Source organism: Melospiza georgiana, chromosome 2 (assembly GCF_028018845.1).
Source record: "Melospiza georgiana isolate bMelGeo1 chromosome 2, bMelGeo1.pri, whole genome shotgun sequence".
NCBI lineage: Eukaryota > Metazoa > Chordata > Aves > Passeriformes > Passerellidae > Melospiza > Melospiza georgiana.
This window is the reverse complement of record NC_080431.1, coordinates 60228808-60255606: the sequence shown is the minus strand read 5'-3', so window position 1 is coordinate 60255606 and position 26799 is coordinate 60228808. Positions and strand designations below refer to the sequence as shown.

At 43.8% G+C, this 26799-nt stretch overlaps 1 long non-coding RNA gene across 3 annotated transcripts in view; it reads left to right on the top strand.

The window, feature by feature from the left end:
• The window catches only part of LOC131096599 (uncharacterized), a 59338-nt gene that overhangs the window by 5579 nt on the left and 26960 nt on the right, over positions 1-26799 (top strand). For all 3 annotated transcript variants that reach the window (XR_009115996.1, XR_009115995.1, XR_009115994.1), the window contains exon 2: positions 24168-24235. This is a non-coding gene — a long non-coding RNA (uncharacterized LOC131096599). The remainder of the gene's footprint in view (positions 1-24167; positions 24236-26799) is intronic.

Sequence of the window (26799 nt, the reverse complement as noted above, 5' to 3'; positions counted from 1 at the left end):
TTGATTTCTTAGGCATGTTAGTTGCAGTTCCGCAGTGTGAGACACTAGAAAATGAATTGGTTTTAACAATCCACTCCTGTAAACATATTTATCCACGAGAGAAGATAGCTACATTTAAAGAGCATTCCTTCCACAACTGTCTCAAGTAGTCCTTTGAATAGTGCTGTGATCAATGGCAATGAGCATGTTTACACTGGAGAAAGACACACTGAAAATTGGTGTTGTGGTGTGTGCCTTAGTATCAAGATTTTGCAGGGCAGGAGGTAAGCCATGCATCTTCACTGAAAGAACAACTTCACTGAAAGAACAACTTCACAACTTCTGGCATTTTTTGATAAACTCTGAAACCCACATCTCTGAATATGTAAAAAGTTCTGAGTAGATAAGAGCAATGTAGACAAGATGTAATTATAGATCAAAGCTCCTAATTGAAACATTTTTAAAAAAAGTTTGAGGAGAGCAATAAAGTTAAATATACACTGGTGATCATTGTGAATAATCTATTTTCCCTTTCTGGTCCCCTAAAATGATTACTACTGGGAATTTGCAGTGGTTTCCATGTGAACAACTTAATCTGGTTTGTATCTTAAGAGTAAAATTGGGAATCTTTTTTTAACTTCAGAATTTAGACCGTCACTGAACAATGTGCATTCTGTTAATGTTGTTCATTTATCTAATAAACAAGCAACATGGTTGTGTCAGTAGAGGATTGGTGGCACAAAGAACAGTATCTCATAAAAGAACACACATTGGCATCACAGCTTCAGTGAAACATGTTTTAAACTATTATAACATCCCATTCACATTCTCGGGGGAATATTCACTGCCTACATTTAAACATCTAACTTAGATGCCTAAATTTGGAGGCTTGTCTCCCTAGATGCCTTGCATAGTTGAAGGAGTGAGAGAGGCTCCTCCAGAGAGCAGTTCAGACTGTTAGTTAGGCTTCTGCTCTGAATTATCTAGAGGAGCCTCTTCAACTTCGAATGCCTTTCTGTGCTATTCTTTGCATCTTTTCCTTGGTAACTAAACTGACTTACCTGATCTCCACCCCTCAGCACTTGTTCTTGCCTTCTGCTTTACATACCAGTCTGTCTCTTGGGCTAGTACAGGGGTTGATGTGATGGTACTGCCAGCTAGGTTGGTGAAATCACCTGAATTGAACCCTGCTGAAGAAGGTGTAACTTTTAACCTGGGTTGTGTCTGATATTCTTAATTGCATGATCTTGTAAACAGATCTGAGGAAGGGATGATCTTTAGCAAGGGACAGAAATGCGCTGTTGACCTCTTTGCCAAGTGTGTAATCAAGAAAAAGATATGTTTAAGATGTAAGTTAAGGAGACTGAGACTTGAATCTAAGCATCGTTCTGTTCAAGTACATTATTTTTATACCTTTACACTTTCAAAAATGTCATGAAAGTTTATTATGGTTTGCATCACTGTAAGAAAGATATAATCTAGCCATGTGTCTCTATTATCTATGTAAAAAGTGGCCATAATTTTTACAGAATTATTTATAGTATTTACAAATGTACCATGAAAAGGTGTGCCAAACTTTATAAAGAAGCCTAGAAGCGTGGTGTTGCCACTAGCATAGAGCAGCTGCAGTCAAGTAGGAGTAGCTTAAGAGATTCCCCACCCATCAGCCAAGGGCTGCTAATGTTTCATCAGACATGCTGGATGCAGTGTGCCTACCTTTAATGGTTTACAATGCAGGCATCTGCATGTGAACTAGTTGTCTAAAATTCTTTTCAAATTCAGTGGAAAATCTGGCCTTCTGGATGATGCTTTATATGACCCGTGAGAGATGCTGAGATATGAAATGCCGACATTTGGGCAGCTGGATCCCACCTCCAGGCTGAGCAGCTGCTCCTTGTACATGGAGCCCTGCTGACTACAACAAGCAGGGTTCAACTGCCCTGTGTGCTGACCTCTGAAACCACCCAGGCTCAGCTGCTAGTATGTCACTACAGCTTCATTTCCTAATTGTTAAAACTCATTCCAGTTCAGACACACTTGATGCTACTGGTGTCCACCACCAGGACACTTTTGCAGTCTCTGGCAGTTAAGGTATTTCATGTTGTCACAGAGTTAACCATCCTGTTATAAAACAGTATTCTTTTAAAACAAGCATGTATTAGGAATGTGAGCCACAAACCCAATGAGGTGAGAGAATTATTAGTAGTTTTTAATAGTTTTGCATTGCATCTTTTGCTGTTTTTTAAATTCCTGGTAAGCATCTTAATAACCTGTGAAGACATTACCTGTGACCTTCTGTCGCTTCACTCACCCAATTGCTTCTTTTAGCTAAAGTACTCACCTTTTTCTGGTCCTTTTCCATGCAAGTAAGAATAAAAATATTCCTTAAGATTTAAATAAGGAAGAAGCTAAAATCCACAAGGAAGCACAGCTGAAGATAAACCTCAATATGCTAAGCTGGAGTTAAACCTATATATGCTGTTGTCCTTCTGTATGCATTTCCTCATTCACACAATTTTTCATGTCACCTTAAAGGAAAAAAAAAAGAGGGGAAGTGTTACATTTAATTTTCATGCTTGATGCATTTATAAATGTAATGAATTTACAAAATGAGCCTGTTGTGGCTTAACCCCATTAGGCAACTCAGCCCCACACAGCTGCTTGCTCACTCCCTGGACAGTAGGATGGGAGAATCAGAAGGGTGAAAGTGAGAAAACACATGGGCTGAGATAAAAACAGTTTAATAGGTAATGCACAAGCCCCACAAGCCAGCAAAGAAAATTAAGGAATTCATTCACAACTTCTCAGAGCCAGGCAGGTGTTCAGCCATCTCCCAGGAAAGCCAGGCTCCATCATGCTTAATGATTACCTGGGGAGATCAACATCATGACTCTGAACATTTCCCCATCTTCCTTCTTCCTCCAGCTTTATACACTGAGCATGACACCCCCTGGTCTGGGATATCCCGTTGGTCAGCCGGGGTCAGCTGTCCCTGCTGTGTCCCCTCCCAGCTCCATGTGCACCCCCAGCCCAGTCACTGGTGGGGTGGGGTGATAGGCAGAAAGGGCCTCGACCCTGTGTAAGCCCTGCTCAGCAGCAACCAAAACATCCCCATGTTATTACAGCACAAATCCAAAACACAGCCCAGCACCAGCTACTGTGAAGAAAATTAACTTTATCCCAGCCAAAATCAATACAAGAGCCTAAAGTCTTCACATCCTTCTATAGTGTAGGAATACATATATGATGAGGGTACTTGTGCTTTAGAAGATAGAAGATAGAGGTTGCTATAATTACAGGTTACAAAAGAACAAAGGCTATCAAAAGAAGTTGTTCCTAGTGCACAGGAGATTAATATTCTATGGATTTCTCAGGATGGGGAAGGTAATAATTTTTATAATTTTTATTCTGGGTTCCTGTTTTGCTCAGATACCAAAAAAAACCCCTCCTATTGAGACAGTCCTTGGGACCTTTTTATGTGATGAAAGCAGTCTCCATTGCCACTGTTGAGTGCAGTGCTGGCTGATATGGGCAGACAACCTATGCCATTATTTGCAAGTGTCTGCAAAGTCTGTATCTACCCAAGAGAGACAGAGTTTTCCATCCCAAGGCTCAGTGATGCGTGCTGATGCACACCAAGGATGCTTAGGGCTACTCCAGACTGCTCTGTCTACGCCACACAGCCCTGTACCCTGGATCTCACATGGATGTACCCTGTGGTGTCCATCTCTGCCCAATGCAGAACCCGCAGGAATAGTGGTGGAGTGGTGGGAGACAGCATAGGTCTGGGAGAGCCAAATACAATGTTCCTGGCCTTACTGCCATTTGGGGGCAATCTGGGGAGTGAATGCAGGGGATGTACCTGAAGAGGTACATCTACAAGGAGAAAGTTGCAATTCAGCAGAGGGGACAGTTGGGTGCTCAGACTTCCTCCCTGTCAGTGTGGGACACAGTGGTGACATTTCCTAAGTACCCAGTTTTAGTCCAATGGTGGGATGAGTTCTATATAAACACACACATTCCTATAGATTAGCTGAGCATCTGTGTTACTGTATGCAGATTTTGGAAACACAAGTGGTTAATACCATATATCTGAGGCACCTTAATCTTTCATACATACTGCTGAAATAAAACCACTTACATTCCTAGTTAGTAGCTTACCTGCAACTCGGCAGAGCTTTGGCTGGGTCTTAGATGTAAACATAACATTTTCTTTCCTGAGATAGCCTACACTTCAGTGATATTTTTAGTAGAAATGCAGTGCAAAAGTGAAATAGATTATATTAATCGTTGTCTAGAAGCTTTCTATCCACTGCATAGGAAGTCCTTATTACATTTTTCATCAGGCCATATGGCATCTAAATATAATGTGCTAAATTACTAATGCAGGACAATAAATAACATTATGATTATGTGTTATGGGTGCCACCTCATATGTGCACAACAAGTAATTATAGTTGGGATGAGTAATGGAGATTTGAGTGTTATATTTAGGAATATATGGGAAAGGACACAATTTGTCATTAAGGATGGTAATTGTCTCATCTCGCTTTGCAGATTCAATAAGTAGGTGTCCATACTAAGCCAATCATCTGTGACTGCATCTGTGATCAGTGGAGAGGAACAGGGACTTCAAAAGATAAATGGTCCTTCCTCTCTTAGACAAATATTTTCAGAGGACTGCATCCCAAAGTCTCACACAAACAGAACAACATCTTTCTAGGGAAAAAAAGAGCATCCAGGAAGACCTGGTCACACACTGTAACCTTTCTCAGATGAATCTCCAAGTCTTCTCTGCTTCTGTGAGTGATCATCCATAGTGAAACTTTTGATGGTGTTTATTTAAGCCTTTTTTTTATGTTCCAGTGAAAAGTTTCATTACTTCCCTAGGCACTGTATACCAGTGCTTAATTTCCCTTAATCCTACTCTGTTGTCTAGTGCTTTAATGTAAATATCCTTTACTGCAATTTATCCCTATTGCTTCTTGTTCTAATCGACATAAACAAGTTTATTTCATCCTTTTTCACAAGCACTTTTACATATTTAAAGATTCCCCTGCCCCCTGTTTTCTCTCTTCTTGACATCGTTTGTGTCTTGACACCGAACTAAAGTACAAGTAAAGCGATATTAGTAGGATTTATGTAGAGTTAAACCTTCCCTCCCCTACCCCTTCACGCCCCCAGTAACCTCAGTGTTGCACAGACTCCACGACAGCACTGATCTCTCTTGCTGCACCCGTGGTTGTGACTCCCTAATACTGTTGGTCTCTCAGCCCTGGCTAATTTCAAGTGAGCACTCCCAGCTTCTTCCTGGAAAATTGAGGACGGGAGAGAGTTAAGTGTTTGGTTGTTTAACACTTTTTATGGACACTAGCTGCTTCACAGCTTTGCCAGTGTTTACAAGCATAATGTAGTTTTTTACTCATATCTGCCTTTTTAATTTTCATGTATAATTTTCACTGACCTTCCATGCTTTTTAATTTCTTTACAGTGATACCTTCATAATTTCCACAAATCCAGCCATTTTGTTTGAGTGTACTGAAACATGCTTAAGGATTTTGTGAGTTACGCTTCACAGAGAACATTTCACAGAACTATACATTATACCACAAAATTGTTCTTACCATGCTAATTTAAAACATATTTTTCTTTAGATTAGTTCATAAAGAGAGAGGAAGGAAGATATTTAGCTCCAGACAGCACTTGCAATAGAAATCAGTTATTTCTGTACAGCATCTTTCCTTTGAAATATCACTAAATGATTTCCAGAGAGAGGAAGAATGTAATTTAATGATCCCTTGCACAGCTCAAACACCTTTCATCAGAGCATCTCAAAGCATTTCAGACAAGCCTCAAAGCTTGTCTGTTTTTCCCCAACTATTTCAGTTGGCCTAATAAAAGATACTGTCTTCCTACACACATTGTATTGTTTAGCACTCAAAGCATTATCATACTTGTTTTACCGATAAGTAAAAGGGGCACAAAGAATCCACATAGTTTTATTTGAGACGGTGAATCTAAGGTGAACTCTGTGTGGTCTGGTTTTCACTGAGTCTCCAGGATGTGCAGAATACATGTTCTCAGATTACAGGTAGACATGTAGAGGGGAGTCTTCATTCCACTTACATCAGTGGCAGAGTTCCCACTGATCTGAATAAGGCTGAAATCACATCCCAGCTTTTCTAGCTGCTGCCTGCCAAAGTCAGCTTCAGACCTGTGCATCCTTCCCATCTTCTGTGTCACTGTTAGTAATGGAGGTTCTGTCACACCATGCCTGCATTTCCCCCCCAAATAAGTGAACACGACAAGTCTAAATAAGGAATGAGAGACCCCAGCAACAGGAGGGGGTGAGTGTGTGGTGTGTGGTTAACAGTGTCCCTGCAGTCACTGCAGATCCCTGCATCTGCCTGCACGCTCCCTGTGCTGACTAAAGGACCCCTATGAAGAGCCCTTTGGACAGGCTTGCCCTGAACTGGATGTGTGCTGTCCTGGCTCATGAGCGTCCCAGGCTGCCAATGTGCTGCTGATACCACCACAAAAACCATATCACATCTCTGTTACTATGTCTGACCTTTTTAATTAAAGGACAATCTAACCATTTTGAGAAATCTAGCAATCTCTTTCGGCTTCATTCTTGCGTAATTAAGACTGTGGATTTGGGCATACAGCACCAAATGCATCCAAAGAAACTGTTGTCTTAAGGAATTAAGAGTCTCAAAACAATGATCATTAAATCTTTTTACATACTGCCTGTGGAGTATGCACTTTCATCAGAAGCCGTATTGTACAACAGAAATACAAACACTTTAAACTACAGATTACAAAAAGGAGCACAAAGAGAGAGAACTCCATATACAGATGTCTTCTGCTATTGAGGATAGATGAATATGGTTCTAATGAGAAACAGAAGATATGTTCATTCTCACTCCCTGTACTGTCCATTTGTCCCTTGCTACAGGGGTCTTCTCAAGCTTGATGCGGGTGCAGCCTGGGTGGCAGGTCTTAGTATATTCTTGTTTATTTTTAAGCAAAATGATCACTAAATCCTCTTGCTGTGGTGCTAGACTGAGAACAGAAAGCTCTTGCCCATCTGGCATTTGTTATCTTCAGCTGCCTTTCCTCTTTCATAGGTATTTCAGGTCATGGATAAGTTAGAGGAAAAAAGAAAGTTTTTCATAACACCAGTTTCAATTTGAAGGTAAAGAACACCAAACAGAAAAGGTCTGAGTGTAACTTCTAAGCTCACAGAAACATTTTCATGTCTTTTTGGCAAAATTATATGCTAGTGTTTCTATACACATCATGTATTACAAGCCACTTTCAAATCTTTATATCTGATCATTCTCTCATTGTGTTGGAAAACAATATGTGGGAGTTTCTTTCCATACTAGATCTTTGTGGGTAACTTGCTAGTAAACTAATTTTACATGACTCAGATTTAAATAATAAAAAGGCTTAACTCCAGTCTGAGAAGAGTTTATTGTCCACAACTGTAGCCTAGAGACAAACTCCAGCACCTTTGGGACTCGGCTGAGGCAGCAATTAGGCAGCATTTTATTGTGATGCAGTGAGTGCGCAAAAGATGAAGCTGGACTACTCTCAAGAGCTTAGAAACAAAATTGGCTTCCTGGAGAGAGAACATAAGAAATCTGGCAACCTAAAAATATTTAAAGAGCTTAGGGCTCCCAGGGGAGAATTTCAAGCTATTGAAGTGGAAAAGACTGAGCATTTGCTAAGATTGAAAAAAAAAAGGGGGGGGGGCTTACATGAAAAACGACAAAGTGGGGATTTTTTTACTGTAGCATTTTTCAAAGGGGAAAATATAATAAACCTGAAATCAATCAGTAACACAGACTTCAATGCAGTGTTCCAAATCAAACAGCCCTGGCTTGAAAACAGGAGTCAAAAGAGATTTTTTTTTTCATTTCAGAATTATAAGGGATTGAGGCCAAGAAACCATTAAATGAGGTGAAAGGTCTAGGGTAGAGGGCATCTTGAGCAAGTCTAATGAAGTCATGGTTGCTTCAGCAGCCACGTTCCCGAAGGGTTTTGCTGTGTCTGTCACTGTGTGTCTATTCCTCTGAATCTGGCTCCCTGGCCTCTGGGGTTACGTGCCAGAGCGTGCTGCACCAGGCACCCTACAGAGCCCCTTTCTGCAGCCCCAGAGCGTGAAGCATCCCTGTGTCAGAATGCAGCCGTGCAAAGTGGGATTTATCTCGCCATCGTTTGGTGTGTGTCATGTGTTCACCTGGGAGCTGGCTATGCCTGACTCCATGTATTATCAGCGGGGAGCAGCAGGGGCTCACGAGGCACAATTGAGTTCAGCTGAGTGTAAATTTCTATCTTATGCCAAAAGTGTCCATTTTTCTCACTTAAAACGGCGTCCTAAGGTGACTGAGTAGCAAATGGACACCTACTGCTTAAACATCTACATTTGTTCAATGAGCACTACCCACGCAACTGGCATCACCCCCGTGCAGACTGTGTGTTAGAGTTTTCTCTGCTGTTTTCTTCATGCAACATGTATCTAGGACTAAGGTGAATTAGCTGGAACAGTTGCATTTATGTCCCAACAGGAAGTAGAGGGTGCAGAGTGTTTATCTTGTTGTAGGCTCTTCTCTTACTTGCCACCATTCCTCCACATTATGCTGACAGCCCTGTCTTATATCACCCCTCCAGCCAGATTTGGGTCTGAGGAATGACTGTCAGTAAGGAGAGAGGGATGAGGATCACCACAGAATGGAAATGAAGAAGGCAGGTGGAGGGAAGGAAGCAATGCAGTGTGAGGAAGGGCTAGGATACTTTATACACAGAGTAACAGCAGCCCAGTGTGTCTCCTGGGCATCTGCAGGGCAGTGCAGTTCACAGTCCTGAGCTCTGTATGTGTAAGGCAGCTGAGGAACAGATCACTCAAGTTCTCCACCTGGGTCCTGGGCTGCACTGCAGGTAGAGGGAGCATGCTGTGTGTTATTCTCTGACATGAAATGAACCCTGCCACACACATCCTACCTGCATCTGGTATTACCACCCTGCCTCAGCCGTACAGCTCAGCCCATGGTTTCATGTATCAGAGGCAAACCCATCAAATGACAAAAGAAACTCAGAGATGTCTGAAGGATTTCTCCCCCAAGGGCAGAGCCAGGCAACTGATCAAAAAGCAAGGTCATGCTCTGCTCTTCTGTACCTGAGTAAACTTCTCCTGCACAAACTTTTGACATCTCTGTTGACTGACAAAGCTGTGTGTAGGCAGAACGAGTCAATGAGTTTTAAATAGTCTCCTGAGAATTATCCATTCAGTGCTGAAGGTAATTTCTTCTCATGGTCCCAAGGCATCCCTTTCATGTATTTAATGTCATAGGCTTCCCATGCTGTTGTTGTGTTGCTGGTTTTGAAGTTTATTATCTCTGTCTGCAATTCGCAGTGCAGACAGTGTTTGCTGCTGTTATCACTAATCATCAGTCTAAGGGCCTGGTACAAGTGTGATACCCAGTATCAGGGGGCTTTGTTGAGCCCTACTCACAGGCTGTATATATTGTAAAGCCATCTTGCTCAGCCTGCACTTGATTATTGGTAAATTGCCCAGAATTCATCTCTTTTGTTTGCCAGAAATTAGGGTTACGATAAGCAGCAGGGAAAAGGACAGCATTATCTTCTCTGAAATGCACCAACATAGCAGCCAATTTCTGGACACACCATTCATAAACCAGGAAGCAAAGTGCTGGCTGGTGTGCAAATGTAACAGCAAACACAGCATTCCCTGGAGAGGCTGAGCTGTAATGTGCAGAGACAATGTGGGCAGCTCTGGATGAGCAGAGGACATGTGGATCTCAGTGTGCTGCAGACAGCTGTGGCTCTGCTATGGCATGGTGGAAGGCCAGACATATACTTGAGGCATTTCCTGCCTCACCATTGTCTGCTCAGAGCACGATACACACTTTCTATATGTCCAGAAGACCTCGGATAAATGCAGTCACATCTGCAGGAGAGGGGGAATTGAACCCTATACCCAGGAGCCCATGTTCAGGACCTGTATGGAAGTACTCTGTGATCACTGCCATATCAGTGGAAAGGATCAGGGCACACTGCATGGCACCCCATGATGCTGAAGAGGAGACAGTGCTGAGGATCTGTGCAAATGCACCCATCCCAGGCCTGAGCTGCTTTGTGCTGGAGATCCTGTCACTTCACTGAAGTGGTGCACAGGAGAAGGAGCATGATGGAGGGTGGATTCAGCTAAACATGGGAAGGAACAGCCTGGGCTATGAAGGGAAGTGGGTATACCTTAAATGGGTTTGTTGTTGACAGGACAATCTGCAGCCCCAGAGTCAGGGCCTTATGGTAGAAATCCAGAGCCATGTGCCCTTCTGCAGTACACCCTTTGTTGCTGGATGAGCATCCACAGACAAAGCACATATTGCAGCAAGGCTTGCAAGAAAGCAGGTATAATCCATTGTCATATTGCTAGGTGACAAGAAAATAAATGCTTTTATGCCTACCAAGATGTGACTAGCTTTGTCAGTTATGTAACCCACTTGTTCATGCTGTTGTCAGGATCAAAAGATCTTACAGAGCTTCTTGGCCTTCAGAAACCCTAAAGATCTGGGCTACATTGCATTAACATGATGCATACTATAGAAGGATTAGGACATCCTCAATAAACTCTTCTTGTGGCCATATATTTGCTTTTCTCAGGTGAGCTCAGATCTGCAATACACATTGATTAAAAAAAAATGCCAACTCTTACAAGTCTTTCAACTTTAAAGTTACATATTTAATAAACAATTCACCCAAATCATACCTTGTTTTATAGTAGAGATGTGAAAGGGGATCAGATGTATGAAGTGTCAGGTCAAGGCTAGTTTAAGACACACTTCAGACACCTAAAAAACACCAGTAGCACTTTGTACTCTTGTTGAGATCTCACCAAGCTACACCATCTCAAAGTATTCTGCAAACAAGCAGTTGTGCCTCTGCTGTAAGAGATATCAGTATTACTCCCATTACAGATAGGAAAAGTTAAAACAAAAGGGACATGGATTTGTCTCTTTTTGGTGGCAGAGCTGGGATCGGATTTACTTGTCCTGATTTTTTGCTCTAAGCACCAGCATTGTTTCTCAGGTGTTATCTCAGCCAAGCCTTCACTGATGAACAATGGGGCAGGAAGCAGAGTAAAGCCAAATAAAGCCAGTGTTCATCTTGAATTAGATCAATACTAATGGAACCTGAGTAGCTGCTTGGAAATTACTACAGGTTGACAACTCGATAATATGAGGAAGAGAAAGACCTCTGCATTTTGGTGAGGAAAGAGGTCCTTGGGGAAAAACTCTTACAAACTGAAACCAGACTAACAGGTGAATTTTGGTATCTGTTCATCTGTTCTTTGTGGTGTAGCTGAGTTTGACAAATGTCATTACTTTCCTTGGTTTACAGTTATTTTATTTTGTACCTGGAAATCCCCACTACTCACAGTGAACTGTTGCCCACTAGATGCTCTGAACACACAGTTCATGGCCCCTGTGATCTTCCTGAGCATTGAAGATGCATTGAACCTGGGCAAGAACATGGCAGAGGCAAGGGGACTTGCCTCAAGGTACAGAATTGAGATGGCACTGCATGAAACACAGCCATCAGCATCTCTGTAGACACTGATTCACTTTCAGAATTATAGGTTCCAGGGTATGGAATAGAGGGGGAAGAAACCCAAGGAGAGCCCTTCTCAGGCAGATGAAGCACTTTGAGTGCTGTTCTGGTGAGGAATGCTTTTTTATCTTCTGTCATGTGCATGAGCCACTTCCCTTGGAGCATTCCTCTCTGCCGTTGTTCTCATCTCTACTGTCCCCACTCCTAGGCAGATGCTGATGCTGTCTGGACATGCCTTGTGGAAATGAGCTTCTCTATGGGATGGAGGACTGCACGCTGCCTTTGGAGAAAAGGAGGGCCAGGATTACTGCTCCCAGAAGAACTGAAATAGCTATTTACCCACAGCAAGAAAATGTTATTTTTGGGGCAAAAGGGAGTTGTAATGTTTTCCTGTTACAGTAGTTGGCAGCATTTCTCTATAGCCCAAACAGTTCTTTCTTTACTCTTTGCTGTAAGTTTATTAGAAGGAGAGACATATATGAGCAATTCTGTAATTCAAACAATATACTGACAGTAAGACAGGTTTAAACCCTGGGAGGCTATGGAGATGGAGTGAAGGAATAGCAGAGTGGGACCCTGAACCAAGAGTCTGAGCTGAGAGGATACTGGTGGCTATGTGCAGAGAAATGTTGCATGCACAGTGATTTTCAAAGCACAGACTATTTGGAATAAAGTAAGGACATCTCTTGCAGTTTTTTTCCTGGGTTCATTCAGATGTTTCAATTTACTAGATTGGAGTGGTGGCATGGGGAATTGTGAACCAAATTAGTTAGCTAAGACAACTGCATTTTGAGGCTGAGGTAGCTGAATGAGCTGATCTAAAACAGGAGGAGCATTTCATGGAAATACTGAAGTAAGCTGCGTAGCAACTTGCCTTTCCTACAGAACAGATTATAAGCCATCCAATGACCCTGGTTTTCCTCTTCCATTAACATCTTAAACCTCTTTTGCTTCAGGGGAAGGTTAATGGAGAGGCTGCAGTGGCTTAATCCTGGCAGAACTTGTCTTACTCTGTAGCTTCATCTTACAGGGGTCACACAAACCTGACAGATGAGGGAAGAATGAGTTCTCCCTTCAGGGAATGCTGAGGGGCCTCTAGTTCAGCTGGTTGCCAGTGTTTGCCCGTTTTGCCTAGTCAGTGTGAGCACTAGGTCCTTTTCTGCACAGTTCCCCACACAGCTGCAGCACTGACTCTTCACCAGACACTCTTCCCCCAGGTCAGGCACCTACCAAATACACTCTCCCATCAGCAGCGTGCCATAACCAAGAAAGAAAGACACTTGATTTTGGACAACATTTTGTTCTTTGGAGAGAGTGTTGACCATGATGTGGCAGATTCAGCCAGGTATAAGCTGCTGCTGTAGCTATAGCCATGGTGCAGCAGGTGTTAAATCTAGTGCATGGGTTGCACTGAACACATTTGCAGCTTGGGTGCATAGCTGGATGGTAAAACTGTAAACACCTCAGGCCTAAATACCACAGGAAAACCCCACACTTGCACATATATCAGATGTGTTTTCCTCATGGCACCACTCTTTAACAGATGGTTTTTAAAGCCCTTTTCTCTGTGTTCAAAGGAGCAGAGGAATGTTTGCATCCGTCCCATGGTAAGGCAGTGGCCTGCCCTGCCCTCCTCCCGCGGGCATTTGGGGTGGTTTGTGGGCACTGCAGAAGCTGTGTGGTTTGGTGCACAGCCCTCTGACTCCTGGGGGCCCAGCCCCACAGTGGCAGAAAGGCCAGACTTGCACTTTCCAGCTCGGCAACCCTGGCCATCTCCTTGTGCCAGCTCCAGTGTCCACCCAAGCAGTCAGCCAATTCAGCAAACTGAGCCAATTAACCCTACCAAAAGAGAAAAACACCAGAAGGGGAGGATTGCACTGAGACCAATCAGCCCCTGGCACCACAGACCCTACAGCCAAAGGAGCACAAGAGTCAGCAGAGGGGGAGAGCTGCCTTTTGGCTGGAGCCCAGCTGTAGGTCAGCTTAGGCCAGTTGTGAAACCGCACAGCCCCTGCGCTGCCCAGAGAGCGGGTGTGCTCACCAAGAAACCTCTCTGTGGAGAGCTTCACTGCCAGTGTTTGTGTTAGGGAGCCTGGAACGTCCCTCGTGGATCCAGCCATTTCCGTGATTCATGTCTGAGGCCTTGAAGATTTAATGGCTATTTTCCCAAGCAAGAAAAGTGCAGATTCTCACTGCACGTGCACTGTGAGTGCCCTTCGAGGGTGATTTTGTGTCATCCCACTAGAGGAAGCGCCTCAGGGCAGAGCTGGGTCTTGTTCTTTTGCAAAGTGGGAGGCATAAATAGTTAATAGAAGAACAAAAGAGGACAGCTCTGCCAGGGTATACACCAGGGAAAGTGAGAGCACAAATTAACCTTATGGCTTGCCTTTTGAAGAACCACACAAAGTTTTGGATGTTTTTACAGTAGAGTAGCAGCAGTGATGGTGTGAGGCTATAACCATGACAGAATTTATAGAAAGAGATTAGGTCTACCAGCTGACCATGTTGTAGTAAACAGACACATGAGCTCTTCTTCAGGCCTGTTTTAGATTTGAAGAACTTATGTCTCTGAAAGCATGTTTTGCCTAGGAAACAGGTCGGTCTAACAAACATCTTTTCAACCGGTCCTGCCCCACTGCTGATTTAAGGGCACTCCTCTGGCAAAAGTTTCAGCTGGAAATTTAATTCTCAGTCTTGAAACATTAACTCATAGATCTACATTGTTAAAGGCACATCAGAGGCAGGAGTGCGGTGCACCCAGTTACACACTGAATTAATTCTTCTCCCTTCCCTCCCCCCTGCCAGGCACCACCACACGCCATCTAGTGAAGTAACAAAGAACGCTGCCAGACATACTGTGCACATGTAGGCTACATTTATCGTATTAAACCATGAAACGATGCCTACTGGAGAGAGCAGGCTCGTTTTTTCAAACTCCAGTTATTTATTTTAAGGTAGCTACCCTAAGGAAAGGGCCTTTCCCAGCCTTTGCTGTTACATAGACTGGGGCACTTATCATCACTACTGTGATGGGATTGATATGAGCAGAAGACAAAATTTACACCAAAATTGCTTGATTCATACTCAGTAAGCTTGAAGATGCCTGTAAGGTATCTGTTGCCTGAAATACTTCCTGGCTTAAAGGCAGATGCTGTTTCAAAACTAACTTTACCACGGTGAAACTGCAGCCCGGAGTGAGCTGCGCTCCTTGGCCCTTGAAAGCCACATTCCTGCCGCTGGCGTGGCTGCAGCCTGCGCTGCGGAGCTGCGGATCCCTGCGTCCTTCCTGCTTGGGGCTGTCGTGCTGTAGCAGCAGCCAGAGTACAGGAAGCAATGCCGAGCACACACCCTCCCTTTGTGCTTTAGGAACCTTCCAAAGGCAGCAAACACTTGTCCTTTGTCAGCGAATAAAGCACAGAGCGTAAGGCACAGAAGATTTATAGGTGTGCTGTCCCGGCACTGCGTGCTTGGATTTACCCTCACTCAGATCCCATTTACTTTAATAGGGATGTTGCTGCTAAAACCCGGCACGATGTTTAAAATATTTACCCCATAGAGAGCAGATAATCTGGGAAGTAACAAGGTGTTATTTCCTACCAAATGTGCTCTCTGACTATAACCACATGTTAATGGTACTATTTAGGGGCATGCTAGAGCAAGGAGCCAATTCACCACTTACCAGCACAGTTAAGCTGTGCCGCCATGTGAACTAGGAGGGTTCTGTTTGCTGTCATGCTGATATTTGTCAGATAGGAAAAAGAAAAAAAATTATAATACCAAAGCTGGAACATCAGGCTTCCTTGTGTGTGGCTTGCTTTCATTATTTTTCTTTTAATCCTCAGGACAAAATAATTTTTTTCTTGCAGTCCAACTCTGAACTTTATTAGATTTCTATGAGTGCTTCAGTGGTGCTCCTCACACATGACCACCACAGATGACATGGTGGTCCTAGAGATCATGTTAAGCATGGCAGAAGGATGCTTAACATCAGGAATTCTGCCTCCCTTTTTAAGAATATCAAAATGCTGTCTAGCCCTTCATTTTGCCATGATTTTGCCCATTCTGGTGTTGACATCAGCAGATTTTATTCTGTCATTTGCAACATGAAGCAAAGACAGCAGCTGAGTTCTCCCATCACTTCACCTACCCCTTGCTCAGTTCTGAATGGAGGCACATCAGCACAGCACAGCTCAAAACCTCTGAAGAAGCCATAAAACCCAACAGCCCCTATGAAACTGTAGCCTTTCTCCTGCCCAGACTAAAGTGGTGCTTGATTGACTCTCCTTGTCAGTGGACAAGGAGACTTGTTATGAGATGTATTAATGAGTGTGTTGGGAGGGATTAACCACAGTCCCTCACCTTGAAATTGCTTCAGCTTGATTTCTTATGGAAATGAGGGCAGCTGTATACATATATCTCAGTCTCTGCTTTTCTGCATATCTGCCCTTCCCCCAGCAATTTCTGAATTCTTTGACCAATGTCAGCAATCTGTAATAGAGGAGTAGCAGTCTTAAAGATAATTAAGTTGCTAAATGTTCATTAAAGCTGGCCATGAACTACAGGAGAAAGAACTTATTGTCATTTAAAATAACAATGTGGCTCAAAACTAACTTGTCCCAAAGAATCCTTTCTGGGGAGGATATTATGCGAACCCTTTTTTCCCTCCCTACACATGTGCTTAGTACAGCAGAATCCAGCCCTAAAAACTGCAGTTACTTTATAAATGATTTCTAAGGTGGAATCCCAGATATTATTGCATAGATAATTAACCATCAAACACTAATGAATTCCTTCCTAAGGCCCCACAGAGGGTGTGCTGTAACGTGCTGCCAAATGAAGCAGTCTATTCAAAACTGTAATGGGATCACTAGTAGAGTTGCCCAAAACTCTAGAAATAATCTAATGGGATTAGAAAAGTTCCCTTTGATGAGGGGTATGTGGTAACATCCAAACGGTTTTCACCAGGTGCTCGCGTGGAGCTTGTTGGGCATGTTGAGCTTGTGCACATGTTGCTGTTCACCCATTTTGTACTCTAACCCCATCCATTTTGTGCATGCTGGCATGGCAGCAGCAGCAGCAGCAGCAGCAGCAGCATCTCTGTCTCAGGCAGTTTGCAGGGAGGAATCACCTCACTCTGCAGCCCTGCCCCACAAATACAAGAGAGCAGAGTCTCGGAGCACAGATTGAGCAAAGAGCTGACATTGGGAGCCCAAAGCCCCTTGTGCTGTGACACAGAGAAGGGCTGGGAGTGACAGACGTTCCCTGCTCATCCCCGAGCCCAGAGCTACCACTTGAAACAGATGTCTGTGTGAAAAAGGCCTCACACCTGCCAAACCACCAGCCTCAAGCTTCCTTCCTTGTTTCTTCAGGCCTCAGAATAATAACAGCATTTGTGCAATATGTACTGCAGCCTGTGGTTTTCTCTTGTCCCTGTACACATGCTATTGAACCTCACCGGAGCAAAAATCAGACAGCAAAGCCTTACAAGATGGCAGAAAAGAGGTGAACAGTGAAGCAATGCGTACTCTGCTCAGCTGGGTTCACTTTTCAACACCAATAAAAAAGGAGGAAAAGCGTGGGTCAGTGTTGCAAACCTTGCCGGAGTGGCATTTGAATCTGATAAATACTACAAGCACCTCATTTGCACATTGACTGCAGAGCACTAAACTAGGAAAACAATCCGTTAACAGCAAAGTCATCTTGAATCGGAAACTTTCAAGATTTCATTTTTAACTGCGGTGAGAATTAAGCGTTTATTGCTGCTTTGCTTTTGGTTCCTGTTTTTGCTAGCATTGAGAAATGAGGTGCCTTAGGAAGCCGCATGGTATGTAACAGGCAGGAGCAGCCTGTATACAAAGGAAGGAAGATGATGTGGCAGAACATTGTTGAGGAAAGATCCTGTTTGTACAGGGAGCTGCAGAATAGTAAACCAGAACAGAGCAGGGATGCAGAATTGAAAGGAAATCGACCCAAAATGATCCTGAATCCTGTTTGTGTGCAAGAGCCCACTAGAGCCACCAATAAAATTTAAAAATCAGGCTTGTCTTTTCTCTGATTTCTTATTCTGCAGTGGAGCAGAGAAGAGAGAAGAGAGGGTAGACATGCTAGCTTGAATTCCCTTGCCAGTCTTTCTTCCCAGTGCAGTCCTGCAGCAGTGACTGCAGCAGCACTCAGGTTTGCTTTAAAACTGCTAGAGCTGACCAAAAGTTTCTCAAAAGTCATTCCTAGCTGTGTTTTATCCCAGGGACACTTATTTCAGGAAGAATTTCTGAAAACGTCCTGACTACCTTTCTGATTTTTTGAGATATATTAAAAAAAACATCTCTTAGGGCTTGGTTTTGGTTGTTTTGGTTTTTTTTTGAAACAATTAACTGATTCAATGAGCTTCAGTTCCTGATAAATATTTGCCTATTCTGCAGATGCTGTATGTGTAGCAGAGGGAAGTGACTTCCCTGCAATATATGCCCATTTCAGGTCACATACTCTTTTGTTAGCCCTTTTAAAGAACAGCTACTTAAGGTCATTACATTCTCTAAATAAGTCTCTAATATGATTTTCAATAAACTTATCTCCTCAAAGTCATATCAAACATCTTGATAACATCTTGTTATCCCTGCAACAGGAGGATTAGCCTGTGAGTAATCTGGGTGGTGCTGCAGCAAGTGTTTGGGTTTTTTTAATTGCTTCAAGTGGTTTATGGTCAAATTTAGAGACCAATACATGCAAATCCTGCATCCAAACCTGAGCATTTGTAGTTACTTTTTTGCTTGTAGGTAACCTTCTTGCTTTGGTGTGAGCAACTTTGATCTTTGATACACTGACCAGCTTCCTGCAGTAGGCGGAAAAGACATTCTTAACGCTGTCTGCAAGCTGCCTCAAGAGTTTATCCAAGTTGCTGACTCCTAAAATTCAGGCGAGCAGTGCCACAGCACATACTATAAATGACCTTTTTATCCTGGCCTGCTGGCTGTAAACAAGCTTTATACAAACATAGGCAAGGAAAGCACCATGCTAAGGTGTTTTTTGATTTCTTTGTGTTGTTGATATGGTAGTTTGGGTGGGCCCTGCTGAAGTCCCCTGTAAAAAAATGCAGTGCATGAAAATGCCTCCCCCATGAAATTTGAAATAATCTTAATTGTAACATGCCAGAGATATTCTAGCACATATCAGAGGTGTCCTGGACCCGAGCAAAGAATGACATGATTCTTAGCCCAAGGCACACAAAATGCAGTCAGCCAGTGCTGAGTGGGGAGTGAATCACTGATTCAATGAGCTTCACTTCCTGATAAAATGTCTGGGGGAGAAGTAACTGGTCAAGGAGTTTTTCTAGGCATTGAGAGCCTAGAAAGCCTGTTTCCTCAGGAAATTTCCAGGAGGAATTTGCGTGGTTTGTGCTTTTCTATGGGTGATGAATTATGTCACTGGATAATTTTGGTCATTCTAATGGCAGTGCAATATGGGTGGGGCAAAGGGAAAGCAAAGGGGGCTAAAATTCTTCCCTTGTTTTAGATATGTCATGTGCTCCTCACAATGTGGCTGGCACCTCTCACTCTCTGTGCTGATGGGGTGAGGCAAAGTGACACAGGAGCCAGCCAGAGCTCTTGTGCATAGCTGCAGCAAGGTGGGGCAGTGCCATGGACTCCATCAGCTCTCCCTGCCAGGCATGGCGAGGTGCTGTATGGCTGGGAGATCCCCAGACACAGTGAAGTGCCACGTGGCCAGGGGATCTCAGGCCTGGAGGGCTTGTGGGCAAGTATGGGCTCCGGGCAGCAAGTCCTGCCTTCCCATGTGGCCCAAATATGAAGTCAGGCATTTGTCTGATATATATATATATATATATATATATATGTATATATGCAAGTGATCCCTCCTAGAGGTCCCATCCCATGCTGGGGACACATGGGATGTATGCCTCCCCAGCATGCACACTGTCACTTTCAAAACTGGCAGTGAATGACCCAACTCTCTGTGAGGCAGCAGCAGTGATGCAAGTTTTAAATTAAGAAAAAAAAAAAAAAAGCCCCAGCACACTTCCCAGTCCTTATGTTCTGATGTCTGAGTATGCCATGTGGCATCCCAGGTGGGATGGGAGCTGTGGATGTGTACTTCAGGTTGCCATCAGCACCAAGGTATGTATCTGCAGGATGTGGGTATGGGAAGTGCCTGCCCAGGTCTGCTTCTGCTGCTTCAGTGTTGAGTAGGCATACTAAAAACTTCATTGTGGTAAGGAATGTCCTCTCTTCTCACCGTTTTGGTACATTTGTGCAGCCTCTCTGGGTTTGTATGATGCATGTCTGAAAAGGAAACAGGAAGGAGCTGCAAGTGGAAATTTCAAGCTGTCAGCAACAGAGCAAACCCCAACCAACTTCCCATAGCCTAGGTGTAAAACTCAGGCTGTGCACTTCACCTTCAAATGACAGAAGATGCTGAATTTTACACAGAGTCTTCTGAGATCAGCAAGGGCTGAAGATTTAAAAAATGGCTTTGTCTTGGTTGTATCTGCCCCAGGAGAGGGCCCAGGTTCCAGCCCCCCTTGGCACAGCTCTGCCTGTTGCCTGTGAGCCCTCTCTGAGATGTTTTTCCTTAGGCTGGGCCACCCTGTTTTGTTTGGAGGTGGCTGTGGGAGAGGAGCTTGCCGTGTATAAAAGCTCTGCTGCGCCACTTGATGATGGGGGAGAGAACACTCCTTGGTCTGTTTTGCTCACAACATAAATCACAGTGTCACATTTGTCTTTGGCTTCACCAGAATTGTACCAGAGAGTTTTAGCCCATAGCTGTATAATGCATGTCCAGCTGCCATGAAAATGCATGTGAATAGAACAGGAGAAAAGATCTATGATATGAGAGCCTAATACCTGTATTGTCAAATATTTCTGTGTGTACACCATCACCCAATCCAGAACTGGTCACAAACTGTGCATGGAAGAGTACAGAATTTATTCTGATCTACAGTTAATCAGTTTCTCACCCAAGGACTGATGAGTGTGTGACCTTTTTCTAGGAAAGAGCCACTCCCACCAGCTATAAAATTTCACAAATCCACAAAACAAGCAAGTTGCCATTCTGCAAAACCCTCATACCTATGGAATCCTCATTTCCTGCGAGGTGTGGATTTCAGGTGAGCAGTGCTGGATTCTTGGATTACTTTGCTAGGAAGGAGCATACCCAATACATCTGTATCTCTAAGCTGATATGAATCCAACTAAAAAAAATTAGCAGTGAAATTGTGCAAGTTTTGCAAACTTACAGTGTCCCACATAGGTGGTTGTTGTGCTGGTCTGCTTTCATACAGGTAAGGGCTTCCTTCTATGTAAGTGTGAGGATGAGTGAAAATGTGATTGTCCCATAGTACTGACAGATTAAAAACATGATTTTCTAGAGCTGTGAACTCTAGACTTGGTAGAATGGACAGAAAGAGGATAATTTTCCTGGAAAAGACTGGGTAGCTGAATAGGGATTCTTTTAAATAGGATGAAAGTAAGAGAGCAAGGGGTGTGGATCATCAGTGCTTCGCATTTGGAAAAAAGAGCGTGAGGATTTTCAGTCCATGGGGAGATGAATGGAGACAGAAAGCAAGTCCAGAATATGTGAAGGTAGAATCTTCATAAGGCCTTGCTGCAGGGCTGGTTTTCTGTGCTAGTGGTTCGGGGAACTGGTAAAACTGGACGGGGATATTAAAGGCTGTAATCCCAATTCATCATTTATAGCCTGCTCGTGTCCAGGCAGACATGGCCATCCCAGCCTTCTCAGATCCAGTGAACTGCTGCATTTCACAATCATGGAAAGAGCTTCCCAGCTGCACGATCCGAGCGTTTTGAAGTGACACATGGTGCATTATATTAACTTGGTTCAGACAACCAGCTTTAAACATCTGAATCTGATTTCTTGATGCTAATTCTTCTTGCTCAATCTTTATTTCAGCTGTGTGGAATTCTCAGACCTTTTTGACCCTGACTTATCATTTCCTGATGTTTTATTGCTAAGTCATTGAGGTTTCAGGGAGGCTGATGTTTCTAAAATGTGCACACCTTTGATTGTATGCATGGCTGGCGTGTCAGAGCAAACTTTTCATACGCTCTGTATATATCACTGTCTGCAGTGCTGTGTGCTCTGCAGTTGCACCATTTGGTGTGCTTATCTGCATGCCCCATTAGTGCAGTCCTCCTTAAAATGTGGTTGTTATTTAAGGCTTTTCAAAAGCTCAGCCTCTGCACAGTACAAAATTTGATCTGAGCCTACGTCCGCTCTTGTCACTCAAGTACAGGTTCCATCTGTTCCCCTTTTCCTCTCCCGTTGCTGCTTGCCACATCCAGACCACATGCTGCTTATACATTGTACAATAGACATTTCTGCACACACACTTCTGAAAATGTGGCTCTTAGTGCTTTATTGTTCACATGTGTCTTGTTGCTTAAGGCAAGTTTTATCAGTAACAATTTTGTTGTTTACTGACACATAGAATAAAATGGGTACTGTTAAAATGTGACTTGAGGAGAGTAAAAAGACCTTTGATACACCAATTACACAATTTCTGCCAGCTTTCTGATCACTCTCCCCTGCCACCACTTCCCCAAATTCAGTAGTTACCCAAGAATAAAGCAAGATCCTAACATCACTCACGGTAAGGGCCACTCCACTCTGCATGAGGCTGCTCCATGTTGGTAAAAATTCACCAGCACCTCCCCTGCTTGTGTGTCTGGTGAGGAGAAAAGATGGGACCTTCTAGCACTCCTTTCCAGCAAGGCAGCTCTGGCTTCTGCTTTAGATCTCTTTTACAGGTCCCCCGTGGTACCTTGCAAAATGGCTACATTCTTCCCTTTGGGGAAAAAAAAATTCCCTATAGGAACTAGTTCCAGAAGAGAAATCAGTGCTAGGAAAGCCTATGAAGACACTTCTTTTGCAGGAGCTGAGCCGAGCTCTAGCAGCTCCCCCAGTGTGCAGACTGGAGCAGACCCAGAGGTATGCAATGACAAGGGAATTAACACAGGCAGATTCCCTGGGAGCCTTCTCAGGCCTTTCCCATCACACCTCACTCCAGACATGTGGTGAGACTGGAGTATCTGCAAACAGATCACAATGGGTGCAACTCCCAGTAACGTTCCTGGGTGTCTGCAGCAGGGATGGCACACAGCCCAATACACTGGATTATTGCCACCCAGGGATTTCCCACACCAGGAAAATCCCCAACTGCCCAAAACCTCCAGTTTCCCACCTGGAGAAACCCAAGATGTGCCCATGGCAATGATAATTTTTCCTACTAGGGAAGACCACAAATGGTAGGAATAGAGCAGTTTCTATCCGATGAAAGCTCCCCTGCCAAAGACAGCGTGTGCTTCTGACACAGACACAGTCCCCTACGAGCGGCCACACATCTCCCTTGCATCCTGCACATGCAACCAGAGGCTGAAAAACCACCTCAGGACAGGATCATAAAGAGCCTTTTCTGGCCATGGACTACAGCCATGGCTCATAGGGTGTCTCATGGCTACTGTTCCACCCTGTGGCTCCCATCCCACCCAGTCCTCTCTGCAGATCAGCAGAAGCAGTGAGGAGACCCGAGGTCTCTTTTCCCTCAGAGGGGGAGAGGGGGTGGGTAGGAAGAGCCAACTTTTGTTTGCACCAAAATTCTCATCATTTTCAGATACAATTCACGGAATATTCTGTGTACCGCCCTGTACCAAATTTGAGGTCATCCATTGGAGGGGAAGCATGAAGGATACAAAAGAAGAGAATGGAGCAAAGCTCTTGGCAAACTGTAGTAAATTGGAAAGGAGGCAGGTAGGAACAAAAATGAAGCAAGTGCTTAAAAGAGTTATTCAGGAGAAACAAGGGCTTTAAGTGACATTTGAGTACGGGAAAGAAATCAGTATCCGTGGTTTCCACTGGTGTTCGGAGTGCTAAAAGCAGAAGTGGTTGCTGAAGTCTAAACAGGAATGTGAGGCTGAGCTCTCAGCTTCCTCCCAAATTGTATGATTTACAGGCTCACTTGATTTACAGGCTCACATGCAGAAGAGGCCTTATTTTGTAGAATTTCAGGCCTTTTTGAAACAAATTGCTTTCTGAGCAGTGGAACTAGTGGCTCATGGTGTCCTGAAGGTCTCTGACCACTGCTTCATATTCACCTCTCTTCTCTCCTCTCCTCCTAAAATAAAATGGCTGCAATGAGCTCCACTCTTCCTTCATTATATGCTCCAAGACCCTTTCCTGGGCTGCAGTCAGGTCCATATATGCTGGCTGATCAGCTAATGCATACATGGCCAGCCAGCATGCACATAGCCAGGTGACTGCTGGCTGCATTTCTTTAGCTGAGGTCCCTGCCCCTCACACTGCAATCAGTTTGCACAAAATTTGGAGAGGAAATCAGTAGCTGTTGAAATTTCTACCTTTCAGTCCTGTGTGAAATCAGGTACAAATTATTGATGGAGCTGGACAGACAGATGGAATCTGAGCTAAAAAGGTTCTGCTGTATCGGCTTTGGATGTACATATAGCATATTAGTCCAGGTTCTGGAATTCATTTCTCTCTCTCTTTCTCTCTCTCTTTTCCAGCTATTTTTAACCTGGATGTGTTCTGTGATATGTTTCCCACACAGCACAGAAACTGGCACAGCTGAGGGGTGAGTGAGTGGTGGGAGAGGGGAAATCAGGGGATGCTTATGTTGGTGCTGCTGCTGAAAGAAGTGCTCATCAAATAATAGCCTCTCAGATCTGTGTAATGTGGAGTCCCACACCTCCCCACAGGAAAATTGTTACTCTAAATATATTCACAGTCTTAAAGTGCTCAGATACAGGGCAAAAAGAGCTAGAGAAATTAAGGGGAACTCTAAAAATAACCAGCAGAAACAGCAGCCAGTTTTGAAATGTAATATTTTCTGTCATAGCTTAACATCTTGGTACTGCCCACATTCTTGTGTGTACATCTCAAGATATCCCTTGCAGAGGATCTCATAAGGAAAATTCTGTTTGTGGCAGCTCAGTCTCTGCACAGAGTGCACATCAACTCAGAAACCCTTTATCTGACTTACTATGCATGCAAACCTCAAGCTTGAAAAAACAGAGTTTTTGTATGGAAAAATATAGGAAAAAGCTTCTTGAGTATTACTTTACAAAATGAGACCTCTAAATGTGAAGGATTTCTTCAGTTAACTATAGATAATTATAATGTGTGAGATCTGCTTTTCCCCCCATGTTCTGTTTAACACTGTTTGTTAGACATGAAAGGAAAAGAGGATTAAAAGGGAGAGATGGTATTGTAAACAACCCTTCAGGGGAGGTGGGAAAACAACAGTAACTCTCTCAAACAGAACACAAAGATGCCCTTAGGAAAAGGTTTTCAGTGTCCTGCATTTGAAAGTTAATAAGTAAATTGAAGTCAAATATTGCTTTAAGGACTGACAGTGCCATCTTTAAGATCTCAAGCATGCACCACAACTGAGAAGAGACAAAGGGAATTTTTAATGGGCAATAAATTGATTAATATTTTTTGAAGCAAAGCTACAAGCAGGTTAGTTCTCATGGGATGTGAATTTGGTCTGTACTTCCTGGCACTGTGACTTTATTTTTTTCATTGCTTTACACTGTCTTTTGATGAAGCACTGATTTTTCTTTTAAAAAGAAAAAAAAAAAAAGTGATCTTAGTAAATAATCCTCCTTCAAGTTACAGTAAGTCCCTTGAGGAGTACAGAGCTGGCTGGTTTGGGGGTTGTGTAGGCACGTGCCAGAACATCTGCCCACTATCCTGTTATGCCTTGCCTCACACCAAGCTCAGGTTGCTTGCTCATCTCTGCCCCTGCAGAGATGTTTCAAGACCACCTTGTACAGATGCCTCCTTCACCCAGAGCTACCTGCCAAGAATGTTTTAAGACCCTACTAATGTCTTCCCAACCTTTTACCCACCCAGGGATCCCAAAACCATACCACCTGTTCCCAGCTGCCTCTTACTTATCCTCACACCTCAGAAATGCACAGGCCACTTCACAAACCTTTCCTACTCCCCATTTCTCAAAAAACTCCTTTGCCATCACCACAACATGGAGATCCATCTGCTTACACTACCATAAGTTGCCAGCCTAAAAAAAAAAAAAAAGAAGAGAGAATCAGCTCCTCAAGTTTAGACACACAGACACAAGGGAGCACATGCCCAGCCTTGAGGGAGTGCATCAATAACACGTCCACCCTTTTATCACTGCTGCTATCTGGCTCACTTAACCTATTCCCAAGGGTCAGCCACTACCTTCCAGTACTTTCTCTGTGGATAAAAAACACTTAGTTTAACTTTTCTGCTCAGCTGCTATGTTCTAGCTCTTCCAGAGCAACTAAAACCCCAGTCTGTTCACACTTTCATGCCAGACCCTGCCTCTCAGAGCTAAAGGGTTGTACTGCTCCTTGAAAACCTCCCAGCAGTCAGCTTCTCTCCAGGAGACATCCTGACCTGGTGCAGCATCTGCCCTCTCTGCAGGAGAGGTGCCTGTGCTCCAGCACGGATCACATGGCTCCCTTGTCTCTGCAAGCTCGAGTACTTCAGTACTTGGACAGAGAGACAGGCTTGGCTCCTCAGTGTCATCTGCCTCTCCTCTCAGGGCATTTTTCAATACATTCCCCATCTCCTCCCTCTCACTAGCTTCTGGGTTAGTTGTGGGCTCATCCCTATCTAAATGACAGGCTGCCAAACAGGCACATGAGCTTTCACTTGGCTTCCACCAGGGAATACAGCTTTGATCTGCTAAGAATGTAACTCTTAACAGTTCTCCTGCCCCATCAGAGATGACACCATGTGGGATCAGCTCGGCTGTGCTTTCTCTCTCCCCTTTGGAAGTCCCCACCAGCAAGGATGCAAGCTTTACACTATCCAAAAGCAAGATCCCACCTTTCATACACAGGTACATACTCAGACATACATACACTAGCTCAACTGCATCCTGTCCCATTTCTGAGCAATCGGAGCATGAAAGTAGGGAAGCAAGAGGATACTGAGGTGCTCTATGTTTTTATGAGAGAGAGACTGCTTGAACCAAGTGGCTGAGTTCTGTGTAGTCCCAGCTAACTGGCTCAAGGCTCTAGCCAAGCTTGTTGTGACCCTCTTTGGAAAAACTGGAGTTCAGCTTTCATCTGGCTGATAAAGTTTGTATTGTAAAGAAACCAGAAATACAAGTCCTGCTCAAGAGCTGTGCTGTGCCTCAGG